Below are 22,542 nucleotides of genomic sequence, written 5' to 3' on the forward strand. Positions count from 1 at the left end.
AGGGGCTAAGGGTGTAAAAGCTGGGAAAACCACAAGGCTGGTCTCTCGCCATTTTGTGAGGCTGTCTGGAACCACAGGATTTATGTCTGGGTGTGGACTTTCAAACACAGCCATGAAGGGGGCGGTGCCCACTTGGCTATGAGTAAACCCGCACCCCAAGCTCAGTTAGCAAGTCCAATAAATTCCTTAAGATTCTTCAAGCCAGGGTTTGGAGAATTCTTTTCTCACGTTGTTGCAAGGACCATGGGAGGAGAGGATTGTATGCCACATGAGCCTCCCAGCAGTGAATTTGACCTACAGTTTCTTTGGTTGCAAGTAACAGAATCCAACTCAGATTGCTCCAGAAAACTTCCTTAGAAAATGGATGGCAGCGTATCTTTTAAAAATTGAATGAAGGGCTGGAGAGATGGCTTAGCCATTAAGATCTCCTGCTACTTTTGCAGAGGACTTGGGTTCAATGGCTCACAACCTCTTATAGCTTCTATGGGCCTTTTGGCCTCCATGGGCACTGCATGCATGTGGTCCACATACATTCATGCAGGCAAAAACTCATGCATGTAAAATAAAAATAAATCTTTACGGACTGGAAAGATGGCTCAGAGGTTAAGAGCATTGAGTGCTCGTGCAGAGGACCTGGTTCAATTCCCAGTACCCATATGGCAGCTAACAACCATCAGTAACTCCAGTTCCAGGGGATCCAACTCCTTTTTCTCACCTCCACGGGCATTGCATGATACATATGCACATACACAGATGCAGGCATAGCCCTCATATGTATAAAATTAAAATAATACAATATTAATAAGAAACAAATCTTTAAAAAAAGTTAAGAATGGTACATCTAGGCCTCAGGAAGTAGAGCTGCTGGAGACTGGTGTGTGTGTGTGTGTGTGTGTGTGTGTGTGTGTGTGTGTGCATGTGTGGTAGAATCCATGATAGTTCCTTTTCTTCAGTTTTATATTATTGAGATCAGGAGTGTCTGAGTCCTTGATCCACACAGATTATTGGGTGAGAAAACATGTTGGGCTCAGTTTGATTCAGAGTCCTTAAGGGAGCAAGGACAGCAGATATGCAGCTGGCTGTCTGCAAATTCTGTGACTCTCAGTCACAAGGCTGAAGAGACAACTTTCTGTGGGATGGTTAAGAACAACATTGTGGCCACACCAGTAAGCTTTGTAAAAAAAAACTTTGTCCATACTCCACAGCTCTGAAGCGTCTTCTGGGTAGCATTCATGTCTATGCTGTCCTTTCAGTGGGGAGAGTTGATCTCCTAGGCGTTTTGCTTGGGCCTCCTTCATAGCAAGAGCCAGTTTTATCTCATTTTGCATTTCCTCACATAAAACAGACAGCAGAGAATATTTATGGTATTTAATTTCGCTTCTGGCTCTGTTCTTCATGATCCTGAAGTTGTCCTGTAATGATCTAAAATTACAGGTTCTATTTTATATTCTTAAAGATTTGTTGATAACTTGGCAGACAGAGAAAGCTTTATTGTGAAGAAAATTTCCCCTGTGTTCACATGAACTGTTGTGCCAAGAACATGGAATTTGGAGTTAGACTGTATTAATTTTGGTTCTTGGGAAAGCATGAGTTGGAGGTTTGTGAGTGGGAGGGCTTCTGGGACTATTCTGGGGATGGTAAGGGAACCAGGGACAGGCAGAGGAAGAAGGTAAACTTTATTGCAATTTTAACAAAAGCTTCAGTCACTCCAACAGGGGTGGCTGGGGCTCCAAAGGTCTTTCAGTGTCACCCAGAATTGAGGCAAGTGGGCCAGCTAGTTCTCTGCATCTTGAAGTGACTACCTTAGAAGTGCAAACAATGTTTCACAGCAGAGCTTCTTTATTTCTAGGGGTCTGTCCATCCTGAGAGGTATACAGCTGTGAACAGTGCCACCAGTCCTACTTGTAGCTGGGGAACAGGACTTTGCCTATGCAGGGCTGTACTGGGAAGAGGAAGGATCTGATTGATTTCATAGCATTTGTTTCAAAAACTTAAAATTCCATTGTGCTTTTAGCAAACTAGCCTGTGTGCATTTGGGCAAAGCCCCCGATTTCTGGAGTCACTGTGTAAGACATACCTGCTTTAGATCAGTTTTATCGATGGGAAGGCAGGTTCTTAGAGAGGTAAAGCTACTGTGCTTGCATGTATACAGAGAAGACAGACAGAAAATGCAGTCTTAGCTTTCTGATACTAAGTCCTTAGTCCTTATCCTGACCTTTTTTTAACTTAAAAAATTATTGAGAATTTCATACATGCATATAAGGTGTTTTGATCAAATCCACCCCCACTCCCTCCCCTCCCTTCCAACTCCTCCCATATCTCCCCATCAATTTTTTTCTGACAACTTCATGTACTCTTTCCCTCCCTCCATCCCTCCATCCCTCCCTCCCTCCCTCCCTCCCATCTTTCTTTCTTTCTTTCTTTCTTTCTTTCTTTCTTTCTTTCTTTCTTTCTTTCTTCTTTTTTTTTTTTTTTTTTTTTTTTTTTAGAAACAGGGTTTGGCTGTATAGCTCAGGTTGCCCTTGAACTTGAAATCCTCCTGTCTTGGCCTCCTAAGTGCTGAGATTACAGATATGTGCCATCATGCCCAGCAAAAAGATAAGTGAGAAGTACCTGTAGGAAGGCAATCCCAATACCCAAATTGCTGATAGGGAATTTGGACGCAGACTGCTCTGGCTGATTCCATGCTGAACAGGGATGCAGGGTGAGGCAATTGGGGTACCCCTTCAGTGGGTCTATCTAAGAGACTCCCAAATTGCATAACTCTTATCTGTAGGGAGAAAAGATAGTTCTTGACTAGTGAATAGGGGGTGTGAAGGAGAATTAAGGCAAGAGTAGTTAGCATTACAAGTTCTAGACAGGGAACCAGAAAAAGTCAGAACAAGGCAAATTTCAAATGTTCATATCAGAGTCCATTGGAATTTCTTGATGGGAACTTACAAAATCATCCCTCTATTGGGTTCCTCCTCATTTTCCTTTTGTCTTCCAAGGCTGGACTGGAGAGTGATGGACTCAGGATTTGTTTTCAGGCACTTTGAGAGCTGTTGGAGTGGCTAAAATCAGTGTCAGTTCCCCCTCAAAGGCTTCTAGATAGGGGGAGAAAACAAATTTAGCCGTCATTTTAGAATAATAGTGGGTTGTCTTTCTTAGCTACAGGTGGGCAGTATAGTATTGCAGACCAAGATTTGAAGTCTTATATCTGAGCAGCCCTTTCTCATTAGGAACAAAATCATTGATGAGAAATAATTGTCTAAATTACATTTTGTATGGACTTAAGCCTAATGTCTAGGAAGTGTAATCCATTGAACTCTTAAAGAAATATACGGATGACTTTACTCTTTGGTTATATTTTTCTTTTGGTTTAAGACCATACGGTTGGCCCAAATAAACCAATTTATTTTTACTATTAAGGTTGTTTGAGGATCTGTTCCTCAGGGGCCACTTATTTTGACCTTTTAGCCACATAAATGACATTGATAATGCTAATGAAAAAATGTTTAATTTATATGTAGTTAATAAGCATTAGATTAAAGATTTGCAAATAATAAGTCACTAAAAAAGTGATTTGACAATTTCAAATGGACAAAAGACCTCATTGTTAGACCTGAAACTGAAAATTCTATAGGAAAAATAGGGAGTATACTTGAAGATAAAGGAATAGGTAAGTACCTTTTTAGTAGGACCCCAGAAAAATAAGGCTGGAAATTGACAAATGAGACTTTATGAAAAAGTTTCTATACTGTGAAGGAAACTATTGAGTGAAGAGGTAGTCTGCAAAATGGGAAAAAATCTTCACTAGAGGATTAGTGTTTAGAACATACAAAGAATTTGAAAGAGTAAACATTGAGACAACAAACAATTTAATTAAATGAATTACGAGGTTGGAGAGATGGCTCAGCAGTTAAGAGCACTGGCTTCTTTTGGAGAAGACCTAGATTTAGTTCCCAGCACCCACATGGTGGTTAACAGCCTTCCATAAGTCCAATTCCAGGGGATCTGACACTCTCTTCTGTTCTCCATGGTGCACTCACACACATGTAGGCAAAACACTCAAACACATAAAATAAAAATAAATAAATTAAAAAATGAGCTGTGGAACTGAACAGAGAGTTCTCAAAAGAAGAAACACAATGGCTAATAAATATTTTGAAAAGTGTTCAATATCCTCAGCCTTCAGGAAAATGCAAATCAAAACTACTTTATGATTCCATCTACTCTAGTTAGAATGGCTATTATCAAGAAAAACAAGTGACAAAACATGCCGATGTAGTTGTGGGGAAAAAGGAACACTTATTCACTGTGGGTGAGAATGTAGAGTGGTGCAAGCACTACAGAAATCAGTGTGGAGGTTCCTAAAAAAGCTAAAAATAGCCAACTGCCAGATGACTCAGCTATACCACTTCTGGACATATATCCAAAAGGCTCTACATTCTAGTATTTGTTCATCCATGTTTATTGCCACTCTTTTCACAATGGACAGGCAATAGAAACAGCCTAGATGTCCATCAACTGATGGATAATGAAAATATGTTACATATACACATTGGAATTTTATTCAGCTGTAACAGAAAAATGAAATTATGAAATTTTCAAGGAAATGGATAGAACTGGAAAATATACTGTTAGAGACTCAGGCCCAAGAAGAATAGCTAGAATTCATAGCTAGAGTTCACATATGTTTGAATTCTTGTTTAACTTGGAGTACCTATAGAGGCCAGGAAGATAGAAAGGGGCTATTAGAGGAAGAGGAAAAGAAAGAAGCCCTTATAAGACTAGTAGAACACAGGTGATGTATAAGTGGAAAGGGCAACAACTAGGAATGAAAGGGTTAAGTGGGGAGGGGTTTTTAAGGGTAAGGCATAAAGGGGCAGGGTAGGTGGAGGGATAACCAACACTAAAGAAGTACGAGAAAGAGATATGTAAACTCGCCATTATATAAGTGTATTCAAATATAATTTAAGGGGCTGGAGAGATGGTTCAGCAGTTAAGAGGTTGCTGCTCTTCCGGAGGACCTGGGTTTGGTTCCCAGCACCCACATGACAGCTAATAACCACCAGTATCTCCAGTTCCAGGGGATCCAACTCCTTCTGATCTCCTCAGGCATTGCACGACACAGGTGCACTTACACACATGCAAACAATACACTCATTCACATAAAATAAAAATAATAAATAAAAAAATATAATTTAAAAAAGAGTTTCACTGGAGGTAACCTGCATAAGTGGTTAATCTTCATTCCAGAAGCCAGTGACTATTTTACAATAATACCAGTGTGGTATGGAATACCTCTCTAGGAGATGTTGGTCAAGGAGGCCCCAGAAACTCCCCAAACAATGCAGGCTATTGATATTGCTCTTGGTTGTCCACCAGAACTTGGTGGTCAGACCCTATTGCTGAAGACATCACACTGTTTGATCACAGGGCATGGAGAAATCAAGCTAGACAGAGCTAGAAGCTACCTTCTTGCTGGCTAGCTTCCAAAGAACCTGAAAGTACTATGTAGGTTTCTGGGGAAGAAAAGTCATTAATAGTCTTAGCCAGCTATGAATGCTGCATTAGAATATCAACCATCCAACAAGATGTGCCCACTGCTGCAACAGTAGTAAGACTTATGGAGGTAACTAACTGCTTTCTGACTGTATTTGAGACCCTCTCCACATGAGGAAATTCATGACTGGCACTATAAATCTGATAGTCAGTGGTTGCAGGGAAGGTGGGGGGAGGGGTATTGCTATTACTAGGTTTTTCTAAAGGAACATGTAGTCAAATTGGCCTCTAAATGGTCGTGTTAACATCTATAGATCAGTGCTGCTCTCAGCCTTCATCACAGAGGTTTCTTATTGCAGTGGTGACAGTTAATGTAAAGTCTCACAACTAGTTGAAGGGCTGAGTGCTATGAATAAGTGACTGTTGAGTGCTTCATCCTAAGTGGGACATCTGTATCACTCCTCCAAGGCTCAGGGAACTTTGTGGAAGGGGTGCGTGGAAGGAATGTAAGAGCTGGAGGATGGGGCAGTGTGCTACAAAAAGACTTCTGAACACGACATGGTTATTGCTCTCATGAACACACAGTAGCTGTGGTTATGTACACAGACTTGCACAAGATTAGACCTGTCAATATCATAATGGAAGGGGGATGGGCTCATGGGGCCCCACCCCTCCCTGAATCGGCAGTTAATTGTTGCTGGGAAGGGGGATCACTTTCTTCAGTGGTATAGCCACTGGTAAGTTGCTCATGCTCCAGGTAACCGTTTCCCACTCACAAACATGCAAGCAACTCTTATTAGATCCAGTGGGGGACACACACACACACACGCACACACGCACAAAGAACTGAAATTCTGAAATTAGGAGAAGGACTTGTGAAGAAGAAAGGTTTCAACAGGAGAGGGAGGGAGATGAGAGATGGTAATGGGGTGAAAATAACTGAAATTTGCTATGTACGTGTATGAAACTGTTTAAGAATAGACAGTTTAAAAAGATCATAAAAATAATAAGAATAAAAATAATAAAAAAGTGATTGCTTTAACTGTCCTTCAGAATTGCCTTTTTATTAATTGGAAAGACATGAACATGATTTAGTCAATCTTGAAAAGGGTAGGGAATGTTAGCATTAGATCCAGAAAAATCTCTCTCAGTTGACATTAAAAAGAAAAGGCATAGGGTGTACTGTTGTCCCAAAGTCCCTTTCATTGACATTTGGACCCCTCTGGCTCACTATTTTTGAGTTAAAAATATAGCTCACATTTCTGAACTGCAGCTTACTCTGTGAAGGCTGTGCTGGAGGTTAAGAGAAAGAAAGAAATGTCTTTCAGGGACAAAAAGGAGCCTAATCACTGAGAGTGATGAGAATCTGTGTTCAGAGGGAGAGGACCATTTAAAGAAAACCCCCAGCAACACCAGCAGACCTCAGCAGCTCTGAGTCCCGGCCAGACTTAAGCTGTTAACTGACTTATAATATAAATGTCCAGTTAGTTTTCAGTGTTATATGCTTTGACTTTCAGGCCCAACATTTAAAAGGTGAAGAAGTCATGGGAAAGAAACAGTCAGTGGTATGATTATCAATTTGAAAAAAAATGTGTCTCTCCATGTGAGTCTTTTCCCAAAGGCAAATGAAGGGCTTTGTATGACATAAAACCCAAAGGGAACAGAGTTACTTTAAGCACACACATGGTCACAGATATATTTGAAACTATTGTATGAATAATTCATACATATGAATACCATAAACTAACAATATATTAAAACAGGTTGGGATAGGGTATTTCCACATTATCGTGAAACTCCTAAACTCATTTCATAACTACCTTGTTAGAAAATGGCAATTTACTTAATTTTTTGCTTAATATTTTTTTCCAGAAAAGAATCAAATGTTGCTTCTAGAATGTATTATTTCATCAAAAGCATTACTCCCTAGATGACAAGTCCAAAGTTCTGGATTTTCCCATGTTTGTTTTTTCCACTGGCCTCATTTAGTAAATTCCAGATTTCACCAGTGTGTTCAGTAAGGGTCAATGGAGTCTCATGCCAGAGATTTGTTTACTTTTTATCTCTACTTAACCTAGATTAAATAGACAAGATGTTAGCAAGAGAAATTGTATGAAAAAGAAGCAATATAGTTTGGCAATGACTAAAATGAATTTGAATATTTTATTTGTGTAACTGTGGAGATTGAGTGAGTCCAAAATGGTTGGCTTATTTAATCACAGTTTCACCAGTCAGCTGTAACAGTGGTATGAAAATGTGTCAGTTAAGACCATGTTTCATACGACTCTGTGAACCACGGTGGATGTAAGTGACTCACCCATTTAATTGTGCTTTGGATTTATCTGGCTAACATTCTGGGGCATGATCTAGCATAAGGCATCAAATTATAAAGCGATACTGAAATGCATGTTACAGCTAAAGGCAATTCTGGTTGTGATTTATATCAGAGAAGAAAAATTATTAAAGTCCTGAGCAATTTTTGTTGCTAAAGTTATCATCTTTTGACTTGGAATTTTGAACAAACAACATCTAGTATAAGATGCGAACCACATTAAACTCAAGCATATTAAAAAATGCAACCACGCTTTTGCTTTCTAAGGCATCGGAGTCAAGATACGCTTAAAACAACAATTAAGCTTAGGAATGGATATGATAATGGAAGCGTTCTTCCTGTGTGTGCTCTGTCCAGGATCCCAAATTTAATCGGAGGAATGTAAATACAATTATCTCTCTTACAACACATGGTTGAGGTTTTGCAATGTTGGTGTTCTTGACTATGGGGATTGGGTAGTTCTCTGTTTAGGTGCTGGTTGTCTAGTAGGATATCTGCAGCATCTTTGGCTTCTGTATACTGGATGCCCATGACAGTTCCAACTCGGCTCTTCTCAAGCCATGGCAGCAAACTGTGTCTCCACACATTGCCAAATATCCCTGGTTGGAGAGAGGGCCAACATTACATCTGGTGAAGAACCAGGACACTATATGATATCCTGGTTAAACTCAATACTGAAATTTAAAATAACAATTTACCTGTGGAGACAGAAATGATGGCATATACCTGTAATCCCAGCATGTCCAAGGCTAAAGCAGAAGTATAACTCATTTGCGACCAGCCTGAGCTACACAGTAACAGCCTATATCAAACCAAACAAGCCAACAAATAAACAAAAAATTATGGAAAGTAAACAAATAACCAGTAGTCTTTGCTATCAGATTTCCCCCACAACAGAACTATGTTACATATTTATCCATCTCTCTGGTAGTCAGTAACCAAAATAAGGCACTCTAATGAACTTTGTGGCACAGTTAAGAGACATATTAAGAGAAATGGGGATTTCAAGGTCTTTTTGTTTTCAAACCCACAAAATTTACTGGAATAGTTTTAAAATTGTGATTAAAGTGGTTGAAATATAAATTGTATAATTCTCATATTGACCTTATTTCAAAACAGAAAATAGAGTTTAGATTTAGAGAGAAACAAGTTGTCAATAGCTTTGTGAAGTCTCTAGGAATGTCTAATTAATAATCCCAGAGACCTTGGGAATAAAATTATGCTTTTCCACCCATAATGTTGCAGCAGAGAATCATAATTTCATCCTTTTGTCCATATGGTTTTTAAAATTTATACTACCAAGCATAAGATTGGGAGTATTAGCATTGTTAATTTGTTGCTATCAAGAAATTATTGAGTATACTGTTTAGTTTTCAGGTTTTTGGTAAGTTTATTTATATTTCTCCGAAGTCAAGTGAAAACAGATTCAAAGCACATTATAGGATTTAAACATTTGCATTAGGATATGGCTTTTTATCTCCATATGAAAATGTGCACGTATCAGTTCTTAGGGGGACATTATTTGCCTTAGCTTTTATATCCAGTTATAAGCACTTCCCAACCACATTATGTACTGAGAACAGGTATATTGTTCACTAAAAGGAAAGATGTATTGGTCTTTTTGAGACAGGGTCTCCCTGTAGCCCCAGCTGTCCTGGAACTCACTATGTAGACCAGGCTGGCCTTGAACTCACAGAGATCTGCCTGCCTCTGCCTCCTGAGTGCTGGGATTAAAGGCATGTGCCACCATGCCCAGCAAAGATGTATTTTTACAGACTGGTTATGTTTGATATGAATCCAGATTCTGTATCAAAAATGCATGTTGAAGTCAGAGGATCCAAATTGGCCAAGTCCCACCATCTTCCTCTTTCTTGTACATCTCAAAGTCAGTTGTGAATTCAGTGCTTTGGCTTTGAGCAGCATCTATCTCTCCTCTCTCTGGGAATGCTCTGGCCCTCCAGAGCACCCATGTTGACTGACATCCAAGTCTGCCTGGACTCTCTCTCTAGCTGCCTCACACTCATCAGAGCACTCTGGCAAAACCCTTATTGAGTTTGCTCAAGTTGTTCAGTTTGTTTCTATCCTTATGTCTGCTTGCCTGGCTCTCTGTCTGCCTCTTTCTCTCCTTTTTAAAATTTAGTAATTGCTGAGTTTTTTTCAAAATTTAAAGGAAATAAGAAACTATACATCTCATTCATGTCCCTCATCTGTCTGTTCATTTCCTCTCTCTCTCTCTCTCTCTCTCTCTCTCTCTCTGTGTGTGTGTGTGTGTGTGTGTGTGTGTGCATGCCTGCATGTGTGCATGCATCTGTCAGCGTGTGTGTAGACTAGAGGTCAACACTGGGTGTCTTCCTCAATTGCTTTCCATTTTACTTTTGGTGATAGTCTCTCACTGAACTTGGAGTTTACTGATTTGGCTAGACTGGCTGGCTAGCAAGCTCAGGAATTCCCCTATCTGTCTTGCCAGTGCTGGAATTACAGGTGCATATTGCTGTGCAGCTTTTTACATGGGTGCTGGGGATGGAAATTAGGACCTCATACTTGCATGGCAAGTACCTTATTTGCAGAGCCATCTCCCTAGGGCCGTATTTGTCAGTTTTCAATGGTCTCAGAGCCACAGTTGTCTACTGCTATCAGTTTCTTATGTGCCTTTACAGAATTTTTAAAAGATCATAGGAAAATAATAATTTCTTATTTTCTTCTGTTATGTGAGGCATATACATGTGCACATGCCCACATACACACACCACGTGCATGCACGTGCACACACACACACACGATGTACAACACACTCCTTTTAATTTAGCAGTTCTTAGCGGGGGAATCTTTCATAGCAGTACACAGGGAATTTATTATTCTTTCTTACAGCCATAAGTATTATTCAATTACATGAATATATGATAATTTATTTTACCATTCCACTGTAAGCAGACTTGGGCTAATTCTGTCTTCTCACTACCATAAACAGTCAGCAGTAAAAATATTTAAGCATTTTCTTCATAATTGCAAATATGTATGTAGGGTAATCTCCCCAAAGTGAAATTAAACAGTGGAGTGTATGCGGCTGTCATTTTGACAGATACAGAAAAGTTACCTTTCAAATGATCATCTTAACAGAACTATAAGAGAGTGTCTGTTCCCCAACAGCATGGACACAGAATTATCACAATTTTAAATTCTAATAGTGTAATAGGTAAAATGGTATAGTTTTAAGCCATAATTTTTCTGCATGATTGAGGTCTATGGTTAAATTTCTGATGATCTTTTTGAATTTCTGTTAGATGTTCCCCTTTAATTTTCACATTTATCAGCAATATGAAGTCCTCTGGGGGTTTTCAAAAGGTAAAACCCCACGTAGTGCCCCTCAGCTTCTACCAACTGTGTATGGGTCTCACTTTGACTCAGCCCACATGCCCTTTACCTGTGTTATTCAATTTTTCTTAGAGTGAGCCCCAAATTTATCAAATGGCTGAATTTCTTAACTGTTAATTTGTATTCTGAGAATTTATGAGTTCTAAGATTACCAATGTATTGTCTTTATTTATGATGCCAATACCTTTTCTTTCCTGCATAAAATTTTGGAATTGACTAAAGGCAAGTTCTTACCACCCTTCCTCTTTCCTTCCTTCCCTCCCTCCCTCCCTCCCTCTCTCCCTCCTCCTTTCCTTCCTCTTTCTTCCTCTTTCTAGGGCTGAGGATGGAATATAGGGCCTTGTGCATGCTAGGCAAGTGTTCTACCACTGAGCTACATTCCCAGCCCCAGCAATACCTTTTCATTATGGTGTATCTGAAGATCTCTATTTGTATCATACAAAGAGCAAAATGTGGAGGGTTTCTTGGCAAAAACTGTTGTTTGGATAGTACTTCACTGCATCTTCTTCTAGTCACACATATGTAGCTAACACCAGTAGCTGCAGTAGCTGGATGTGTACTTACTGGTTTTCCTGTTCAACCAATGCTCACTGAGTGCCCATTGCTGCTCTGGACACCTATTGTTTCTGTCATTGCTCAGCAAAGACAGATATTTGGATTTCATCACATTACTTACGCTGTGAGTAGGATGGAGTGTGCACAGATGGCACATATCATGCAATATATAAAAGACCAAGACTGGCAATTGGGGTATCCAGGATCTAGTCTTGGACCTGCTCTCATCCTGATTCGATTGTTGAGACGTCCTTTTATCTCAGTGGGTCTCAGATTTCTCATCTGGGAAAAATGTAATGTTGGCTAGAATAGAGGATACATCCCTTTTGGTTTTAATAGATCATAATGCCTATATGTTGCTTTTACAATTGAAAAAATACTCATGAATCCATACTGATATGCTAAGGAAGATAATCACATCCAACCTCTGTTGTGCATGTCTCTCCAAGTACTTATGATCATTCTTTTTGCCATCCAGAATTAGCAGGACACATGTCTCTTACAGAAATCTTTAGAATTTGTCCTTATTTTTAATATAATTTTCATAATATAATAAAATTTGACCTTATTTGCATTAAAAAAATTCCCAGGACATTAAATATTCAATCAGTATAGCACATTTTTGTTGAAGTGTTTCTTAGTGAATAAAATTATACAAAATGTAAGTCTCAGTGGAAAGCTTTGACAACAAGTAGTTTCCAAAAAAGCTAAAGGTATCTAGGACACAGGATGCCAGCAGTGACTCTATGATCTCTTCCTATGTTCTTCAGGACAGTCTAGCACTGTGCTATACAGGGATGATTTATGACTGGAATAGAAGTTCTTCTATTCTGACTTTTCATCTGCAACAAAGTCACCTGCTTATGAACATGGGGATATAAATTCACTTTGAAATATGCTTGAAAACATTCCACCAATTCACTTGATCAAGCCACACTCACATCTCCTTGTTCCATATCTACTGTTCTCTGCTATTGTCATGGTGGGGTAGTCTTCAGGTTGAACTATTTCACCTGTCATAGAAGTAGATAAAATCATAAACTGTTTAAATTTAACCTATTTCAATGAGTTTCAAGGCAATTTTAAACTAGTTAAATAATTTCATTAGTTGTCTCCTTTCTTAGTTTCCTTTCTGTTGCTGTGATAGACTACACTGGCAAAAGCAACTTGAGAGAGTCAGTGCTTATTTGGCCCACAATCCCAGGTTACAGACTACCATGACGAAGCCAAGGCAATAGGAACATGAGGCAACTGGTCACATCACATCCACAGCCAAGAGAAGACAACAATGAATTAATGCATGCCCGAGAGTGCTCCGCTACCTTTCTCTACTTTTACACAGGTTAGAACACTCTGCCTAGGGCCACAATTGGCAAATCTTCCTGCCTCAATAAATGTAATAAAGATAGTCACCCCAGACATGCCCACAGGTCAACCTAATTTAGACAATATCTTTAGCCTCCCTTCTCAAGTGATTCTAGATTGTGTTAATTTGACAGTTAACACTAACCAACACATCACTAATGCACAATTCTCAAATGAATGTTATTAACTTACTATTTTCATTTTGAATATCTAATTAGAAGTACTTTATCATTTCCAAATTAGCATGATGTAATGAAAGAGAATACATTTTTGGAGACTTCAGTTTAAGTACTGGCTTCATCAATCACTACCTCTGATTTACTCATTTGTCTGAGTCTCAGTCTGTTTATTTTTCTAATGGTGATTCTAATAACCCTCCAACTGTTTTGTTGATAGAAATAATATATGGATACATAAAATTATCTAAGCACAGTAGGTTAATAAGCATTAGTTGTCACATCGTTATTGTTATGAGCAATAAGATGGAATGAAACACATTTAGAAAATTTTCTTCTAGATTTTCCACATAAGGCAAAGATTAGAGAATTAGGTCCTGCTGCTTTACTTCATTTTTTATCATTATTTGAGAAATATTTATTTTTTAATCGCTATTTCAGAACATTTAGCAATGTATATAAGGAATATATTAATATTGGACACTCAAGTAAGGATGGATTGATGCTCACATAATATGGTAATGGACTACTATGTAGAGGACATTGTGCAGAGGGCCTGAAATGTCAACAAGAGCTTGTTAATGAGCTATTTTTTTTCTTATGATTGCTCTCCCTAAACTTTTTATCACAAAAGTATCAGCATCATTATTTTATGCAATTGGCCTTTGCTAGTATTAGGTTTGAAGATTCCCTAGGAAAGCAACTTTGTTTTTAAAGGAGAAAAGAGGACTAAAATCATACAATGGGGCAATGCGGAGGGTTCCAGGTGGGTTTTCTTTCCTGGCAGATCCCAGTCACAGTATCTCTTCAGAGCTGAGCCTCTAGATGGCGAGGGAACACCGTAGTGAGCCACTCTGTTGTCCTAGGCTGCAACAGCACAGGCCCTGCAGATCTAATTGCAGTAACACCAAATATTTAGGACACCAATACCAATGTTATGAAATTACTAATCATGTTTTCAACACAGATGCTTAACTCATATTTTAAGCCAATGTATACTCTTTTACAATATGAAACTGCTTATATAGTAGTGAGGACATAGGGAGGTATTATATAGCAAATTGATTTTCAAAAAGAATAGCATTTTTGTGAGATTGGCCTTTCAGTATTTTAAAGGCAATGCCTTCATTTGGGTATGGAGAGACCTTTAAGACAGCAGCCTGAGAACTCAAAATTATCTTTGTTGGAATCCTGGCTCCCCACTTTCTATATGTTCTTGGGCAATATGCATAGGATGGGTTTGGGGTTGCAGCTTGGAGATAGGAACAGTGCTTATATTATAGGTGGTTGTAAAGATGAAAAAGATCAAGATGAGTTAAGGTATTTGGCACAGAACGTTACATGTGGCAAGTACCCCTAATGGCTGAATTTGAGCCTGATGGGGTACTGATGTAAATTAGGTTGCCTTACTCAAGTTGAACATACATTATAGGATATGGGGCATCACTAGAATCTGAGGTTCTTAACTGTATCCTAAGATGTGCATCTCAAGAGTGTTCCTAATCCCCATTTCCCACTGATAAAATGTGTGTGTGTGTGTGTGTGTGTGTGTGTGTGTGTGTTTAGATCCAAAGTTCTGACTGGTGATAAGGTCAAGTACATTTTTCATTACAGAATTCACTACTCTGATATAGCTTGCTAGTAGGAGAGGGAGGGTCAATTTTTTTTTTTGAGACAGAGTCTTCCTGTAGCCCCAGCTGGCCTGGACCTGGACCTGGTTATGTAGACCAGGCTGGCCTTGATCTCCCAGAACTCTGCATGCTAGGACTAAAGGCGTGAGCCATCATGTCTGACTGGATTTTTTTTTTTTGACAAATTCTCATGAAGGACAGCCTAAACAAATGCCCATCAAAGGAATTATGAAGTCTTAGGAAGTGATGTGTAGAACAGGTTTTCTTCTTTAACAGGTAGCAAAAATATGTGTTATAAAGTCATTAAAATACAGGGCTCTTGGAAACAGTATGATTTGCTAACCCAGGATAATGCAGAAAGGGGTAGATCTTTTTAAGTCTCCTTTTTTTTTTTATATTTTGTCTAATTTTTTTCTGCTTCTCAATGAACTTTTACCCCCAAATTAACCGGGTAGCACATAGGTAGTAATCTTAAAGTATTTTTCTTGAGTATCCACATTTCACCTGAAAATGAATAGAAAAAAATCCCAACTCTTTGGTATGACCAGAAACAGCAATGTATCTAAGTGTCAACATTTACCATACTCCCTGTTCTCAGTGTCTCAGAGAATAAATCGTATTGAATGGGGATCCTGGGCTTTCCTCTCTGCTCAGCCTTCAAGTGATAGGGTTATCAGGTATGTCTTGGGACAGGGGAACCTCTCTGAATTAAGAATCTCATCTTCAGGCTTCATATTAATAAGTTCTGCAGCAGCCTGGGGCAGCTGTGCTTGGTGGTGTGTCCTGTTCCACCCTGCATTGGATTGTGTTCTCTGCCTTCCCTTCCTTTCTGCTGTGTGATGAAGTGTGAGTGATTTTATCAGTCAGGTCCCTTTCCTGAGAGGTAGAAGTTATGATTCTTGCTCAGGCCAATGAACACCCTCTCAGTGAACATTGACAAGTTATACATATTAGAAACAATCCTGTGTGCCTTGGTTTCAAAAACTCTGTATGCCAGGCTTCGGGATAGATATTGTAAATGGTGACTTACTTCATTCATTGCAACTCAATAGGAATTCAATGAAACTTCTTTATGCAGATTCCACCAGGTACCATGTTGGAGCCTATAGATCTATGGTAGGAGAAGACAGAGTGTTTGCTTTCAGCTTGATGGAAGAGCGATGGACAATGACAAAAAGGTTATTATACTGTTGGCACTGGTGACATATGACCAGCCTACTGTTTTCCTGGAGCCATTCTCTTTGAGAGCAATGGTGGTTGCTGATGAATTAATTGTGCAGGTGGAGTGCATGACTGAGTGCAAAAAAGGAAGAAATCTCAACATTATACCTTTGTTAAAATATCTCAGCATTATACATTACAGAACAACTTCTCCACGCACATACAAAAGTGAGAAGCCAGGTCTATGTACTAATATACTATACAGTTCTTTGTAAGAATTATTTTCAAGATTGTAGAGGGCAACTTGCAGTATCCATGAAGATGCAGAGTGATTACTTCTTTGCCAATTGCTGGGCTGCCGTCACTGCAATTACAATACTGCAATTACAATCACTGCAATTACAGCATGCTCACTGAAATAGGAGACAAAACCTCAAGAAAAGACATAGCATTTATAGCATAGTGTGGTGGTTTGAATGAGAATGTCCCCCATTGGCTCCAAGTATTTGGACATTTTGTCCCCAGTTGGTGACACTGTTTTGGGAGGTCTTAGAAGGTGTGGCCTTGCTGGAGGACGCATGTCACTGGTAGGCTTAGGGAGTTCTTGAGCCTTATTTGGTCTTCAGTTTTTCTCTGCTTCCTGTGCCTGCTTGAAGATGTGAGCCTCTGATCCTGCTCTTGCTCCAGCTGTCTCCTGCCTCCCTGCCATGATGGACTGTAATTCCCCTGGAACTGTAAGTTAAACAAACTCTTCCTTTTATAAGTTTTCTTGGTTACAGTGTTTTATGACAGCAAGAGAAAAGTAACTAATACAAATAGCATAAAGACATAGACCTTACAAAAAATTTATTTTTTGTGTATGTGTGCATGTGTGTGGAAAACTTGCATGAGTTGGTCCTTTCTACCACCATGTTTAAGCGCAGGTCATCAGGCTCTTTACCCCCGTTCTAGTTTGCTTTCAATTGCTATGGCAAAACACTCTGACCAAAACCAACTTAAGGAGGAAAGGGTTTATTTGGCTTATATCTCCTGGGTCACAGTTCATCACTGAGGGAGCCCAAGGTAGGAACTCAGGGTAGGAACCTGAAGGCAGGAGCTGAAATGCATAGGTCATAGAGGAACCTTGTTTACCGACTTGGTCCTCTGGCTGGTGTTCAGCCTGCTTTCTTACACAATACAGGACCACCTGCCCGGGGTGGCACTGCCTACAGTGGGATGAGCCCTCCCACATCACTCAACAATCAAGAAAATGCCCCACAGATATGGCCACAGGCCAGTCCAATGAAGGCATTTCTCCAGTTGGGGCTTCCTCAACCAGGTGTGTCAAGTTGACAACTGATACTATTCAGCACACCCCCTGAGTCATCTCATTGGCCCTGTCATTTTTATTTCTATATTCAAGTGAAAGGAGAGAGAAGGGAATGGGTTAAGATGTGGGGATTTTAGAGCTCTTCAGATTTATTGTTATGAATACTGTATTTGCATGATTTTTGAAAAACTGCTGAGATAGTTTTAATTTGCAGCCTTGGAAACATGTAGTTATGATTATCTTTTAGTGGTGTGGTACTTGAAACATTAAAAAAAAGATAAATTTGGAGATGATGTTTGTTAGAAGGCTTTAGGATAGTATTATTTTCAAATGTGAGGTTATTTGTTTTCCATTACCTTCTTATAGGTGATCCTAATTTTACTGTACAAATTAATATTACTCTAATGTGCTGTTCATGTTTTTTTAAATGAAGTATCAAACACTGACAAGATAAAAGCTGCAATCTAGGGCATAAGAGAGAAATGCTATCATTGGGTTATCACAGGCACATGGCTAAATGGACATAATGCATTTTTCCTGCAGAACTGGGAGGTTGTGTTTTTAATGTTGGCAGCAATTGAATATATAAATATAGTCCCTTACCTTCTTATAGGTGATCATGCTATGTGACAATGTTTTGGTCCATGTCAGACCCCTAATACTATGGTAGTTTCCTAAGATTACCATAGAGCTCTGGTCACAGGTTTGTACATTGGTGTGAGACCAAGAAGCCACTGTGATGCCAGTCCCTTAAGAGTACAGCATATGCAACTTTGTACAGTACATAATATTTGACAGTGATAATAATAACTAAAGTACTTGCTTAAATATGTGATATATATTTCATCATAATTTTAGAGTCTATAATAAAATATTTATTAATAGACTGTATGCTTTGTTATGCTAGTAGCAGTTTCATATATTATGTTCTGTTTACTGCATCTCTTGTTTGTGTCAGGAGATCATGTTGAACAATTGACATATGCTGTCTAGGTTGTGTAAGTCAACTCTGTGATGTTACCATAATAAATAAATAAATCAGTTAATGATGTATTTCTCATAACACATCTTCATTGTTAAACAACTCATGTTTATGTATATGTGTGTATATTCTTATGTGTCAAAATTTGTAAGGTATTACTGCCATCTTTATTTAAAATGCTAAATAATGACAAATCATAGACATAGGAAGCATGAAGCAACCCCTCAGGAAAATCTTTCAAAACTTCATCTTCAACATAACACCCAGAAAGTGTCAAGTCATTCATCATGTATAATTAATATGTTACCGTCTTTCCTCCTCCAGCACAGACATTGTGAAATGACTCACGCAGTTTGTTGTAAATAACGCTGTTTTCAATAATTTGTTTCCATGTCTTGACAGATGTAGCATTTAGTTGTCAATCCTGAAAATTTATTTATCCTCCTTAGCTTTTGTTCTCGGATATATATATATCTGCTTATGCAAACATAGAATAGAATTAGAATAGATGAGAACCTTGTAATATTAGAAGTAGTGCTGTTTGATTACAAATCTTTAATTTCAGCACAACATTACTTATCAAAAATATGGTAATTGAGTAAGGTGAGATGTTTTTATGAAAATCAGAGAAACTTTCTAGTTTGAAGGTCAAGACACAAATGCATTCATTTAGTGTGCTTGATTTTATATCTGTACAGAGGCTATTGGTCAATGATTTCTTGTCTTTGGAAAGGTTTAAAATTAGAATTTTTAAAAACATTTATATTAGGGTGACATATAAAATAAATATTCTATCAATATCAAGTCATTGCAAATCAATTTTAGATTGGCTTCCTACAGGGGAAGTAGCATTTGTGTAGCTGATCTACAAATATCTGTTCTAGTATCTTTTCATTGTATTATTACATTTATTTACTTATTTAGTATGTGAGAGTGAGAGCCCGAGAGCAAGAAAAAGAGAGAAAGAGAGGAGAGGAGAGGAGAGGAGGAGGAGGAGAGAGAGAGAGGGAGAGGTTGGAGGACAACTTGTGGGAACTGGCTCTCTGCTGCCACCATGTGGGGCTCAAGGGGATCACTCAAGTTGTCAGTTTTAGTGACAAATGCCCTTAACCATTGAGCCATATTGCTGGTCCCTTGTTCTAACACCTTTATCTAGCAGTGTGACTTTGTGAAATTTTCCCCATCCACATTGGCATATCAATTGATGTTTTCAATGTAGGTCTTGTTTAGGAAACCATATTATTGAGATTTCTCTCATGTGTGGAAGACACTACCTTGAAGCAGGCATCCTGATCTTCTGGCTCTTAGAATCTTTCCATCCCCTTTTCCAGGAGGTTCCCTGAACCTTACGGGTGTAGGGGTGCATTGTAGATGTATCAATTTGGGCTGGGCATGCTGTGGCCACTTATTTTCTGCATTTTGATCAGTTGTGGCACTTTGTAATTGCCTCCATCTATTGCAAAAAGAAGCTGATGAGGGGTGAAATATGCTTATCTGTGGGTTTAAGAATAAGTTTTTACTTGAAGAAGTGCACATGGCTGTGGGTTTGTTCCTTCAGATGAAAGCTGAGGCCACTCAAGGACAGCCTAGATCAAAGCGATGTCTTTGGACCTCCAGTCTCTGGAAATTCCAAAGAGAAGAATGTAATTTGTATGGTAAAGGTTTCCTTGCTTCCAAATCCCCCAGACATATAATATATCATATATATCTAATAAGATGTTTAATTGGAATTGAAAGCCCATTAAATGTTAATCAAGAAGTCATTACTATGTGGGAATTGTGGGCACAGATTATATTAGTGAAACCTGGCCAGCACAACCATATAGTATAAAATATGTCAAATAACAAGGTCCACAAATAACTTAGAATCTAGAAATAACTAAAATTGATTGGTACTCTGTACAGCAACCCATGACAATATTTGATACATGGGTAAGAATCACTTTTGTTAAGAAATAACTACTTCAGTGCTGGATGTGGTAGTGCATTCCTTTAATTCCACCACTTGGGAGATCTCTACATAGCAAGTTCCAGACCAGCTGGCACTACAGGAAAAACAACAACAACAACAACAACAACAACAACAACAACAAAAAACAAAAACAAAAGAAAAAGAAAAGAAAAACTATTCAGGGTAATGTATTTCTTAATGATTTGTTTTCATATATTTATTTTTGACCGTTTCATTCATATACCTAATATATTCAATTATATTCACCCTCATTGCCCTCTGGTAACCCCCTTTCTTTCCTTCTTAATCCCTTTCTTCCTTCCAGTTAGCTCCCCAGTGGCTATACCATTGAGGAAAATTACATCACCTCCTCTGGCCACCATTAACAATTCCTCAGGAGGAAAAGGAGTCTTATACGCACCTCTACCATCCCTGGTCTTCACATCTTAAGTTAAGCTTACATTCCTGAGACAAACCCCAGTAGGTTAGTATTCAGTATTCTTCTTATGCATTGTTGGTTTAATTTGTTAATAGTTTGTTAAAGAATTTTGTATTTATGTTTAATAAAATATTTGTAGTTTTTAGTTTTAATATCTTCATCTGATTTTGGTATCAAGATAATGTTGACCTCTTAAAGTTACTAAATGTTCCTTTGTTCTTTCTTTTCAGAAAGGGCGTGTAGGAGGATGCTATTTCTTAATTAGTTGCCATTAGAATTCATCAGTGAAGCTAAGAAAATAAGCTTTTAGAAAACAGTTGCATTGATTAGGGAAATGACAATAATAGGCTCTCCTCTAGAATCTATGACCTCTGCAGCTACAGGTGTTTGGCTACATTTACAGTACCAGGTATGGGTTCCATCATACTGAGTGAGCCTTTAAATCCAATTAGACAGTTTTTGGTTACCCCCAATACAAAACTATCACTATTGCACCATTAGGGATATCTTGTTAGGCTGGTTATTACTGTGGTTCATAGGATTTACAGCTGGCTAAGACTATTGATTGCTTTTCTCCCTTGGCAGCTTGCATAGTACCTTCCAGTACTATGAGTGCTGGTCAGGAAGGAGGATTCCAGATCAATGTCATCTCAATTCTTCCAAATCCTATGTCCAAAGTGTGTGGTGCCTTCAGCAACAGGGTATTACTTTCAAGTTCTGGGAGGCAACTAAACCCAATGACATTAGCCTGTATTGTTTTAGGATCTCTTTAAGTACCCTGACTAACTATTCAAATGGAAATTTCCTGTGCCTGGAAGTGGAGCTTTCATAGACAGTGTATGGCTCTGTGGGAGTGGGGGGCATTAACATCCCATGCAGCGTAATTCCATTTCACATATGTATTTATAATGCATTGTTAAATATGCTTATAAAATAATGTTTCCTATGGTTTTCAAACATCCTTGGTGTTATTTATCTCTCATTCCTCCTCTCCCTCTGTACTACCCCTCCCCAGTTAAAGCCCCCCTCGCCTGTATTTCCCATTTCCTCCTTGATAGCCCTGTCATTTCTTAGAGAAATACAAACCATTGTGTGAGGTAAACTCCAATTAACTCATTTCACCAGGTAGAAGTGGTTGGAAAAATATCTTAGTTTGAACTGGGGAGATGACAGTGGTTAAGAGCATCCGCTACTCTTTCAGAGGACCTGAGCTCTATTCCCAAAGACTATGCCAGGTAACTCACAACCAGTTCCTGGGGGACCCTATATCTCTCTGTACGCTCATGCACATACCTAAACACAGACACAGACATATACACATAATTAAAAATAAAAATAAATCCAAAAATTTTTTAAAGATATTTTGGGCCAGGTGCAGTGGAGTGCTTTAATCCCAGCACTCAGGAGGCAGGGAGGCAATGACAGGCAGATCTCTGTGAGATCGAGACCAGCCTGGTCTACATAGCAAGTGCCAGACCAGCTGTGGCTACAGGGAGACCCTGTCTCAAAAAGACCAAAATTTTCTTTTTGTTTAAAATAATAACCAAAAGACACAGATACAAATGCAGCAGAACAGTAGTTGGTAAATGATTCTGTTAATTTCTCTATTTAGTAGAGAGTAAACGCCTAAAAGTCAAGTTCTCGCATTGTTAGCTTTTTTCCATGAATAGTTAAAAGATGGCTCTCTCTCTCTCCCCACGCTCTCTCTCTCTCTCTCTCTCTATATCTCTCTCTCTCTCTCTCTCTCTCTCTCTCTCTCCCCCAGCTTCTCATTTTCTTTGA

General features: G+C 38.8%; 1 long non-coding RNA gene across 1 annotated transcript in view; it reads left to right on the plus strand.

Moving 5' to 3' along the window:
• The first annotated feature begins 20,713 nt into the window (after positions 1-20,713).
• LOC115068310 overlaps positions 20,714-22,542 on the plus strand; it is a 16,815-nt gene continuing 14,986 nt past the window's right edge. The window contains exon 1 of the long non-coding RNA XR_003847677.1: positions 20,714-20,805. This is a non-coding gene — a long non-coding RNA (uncharacterized LOC115068310). The remainder of the gene's footprint in view (positions 20,806-22,542) is intronic.

This window comes from Nannospalax galili, unplaced genomic scaffold, assembly GCF_000622305.1.
Source record: "Nannospalax galili isolate Female #2095 unplaced genomic scaffold, S.galili_v1.0 scaffold85, whole genome shotgun sequence".
In the NCBI taxonomy this organism is placed as follows: Eukaryota; Metazoa; Chordata; class Mammalia; order Rodentia; family Spalacidae; genus Nannospalax; species Nannospalax galili.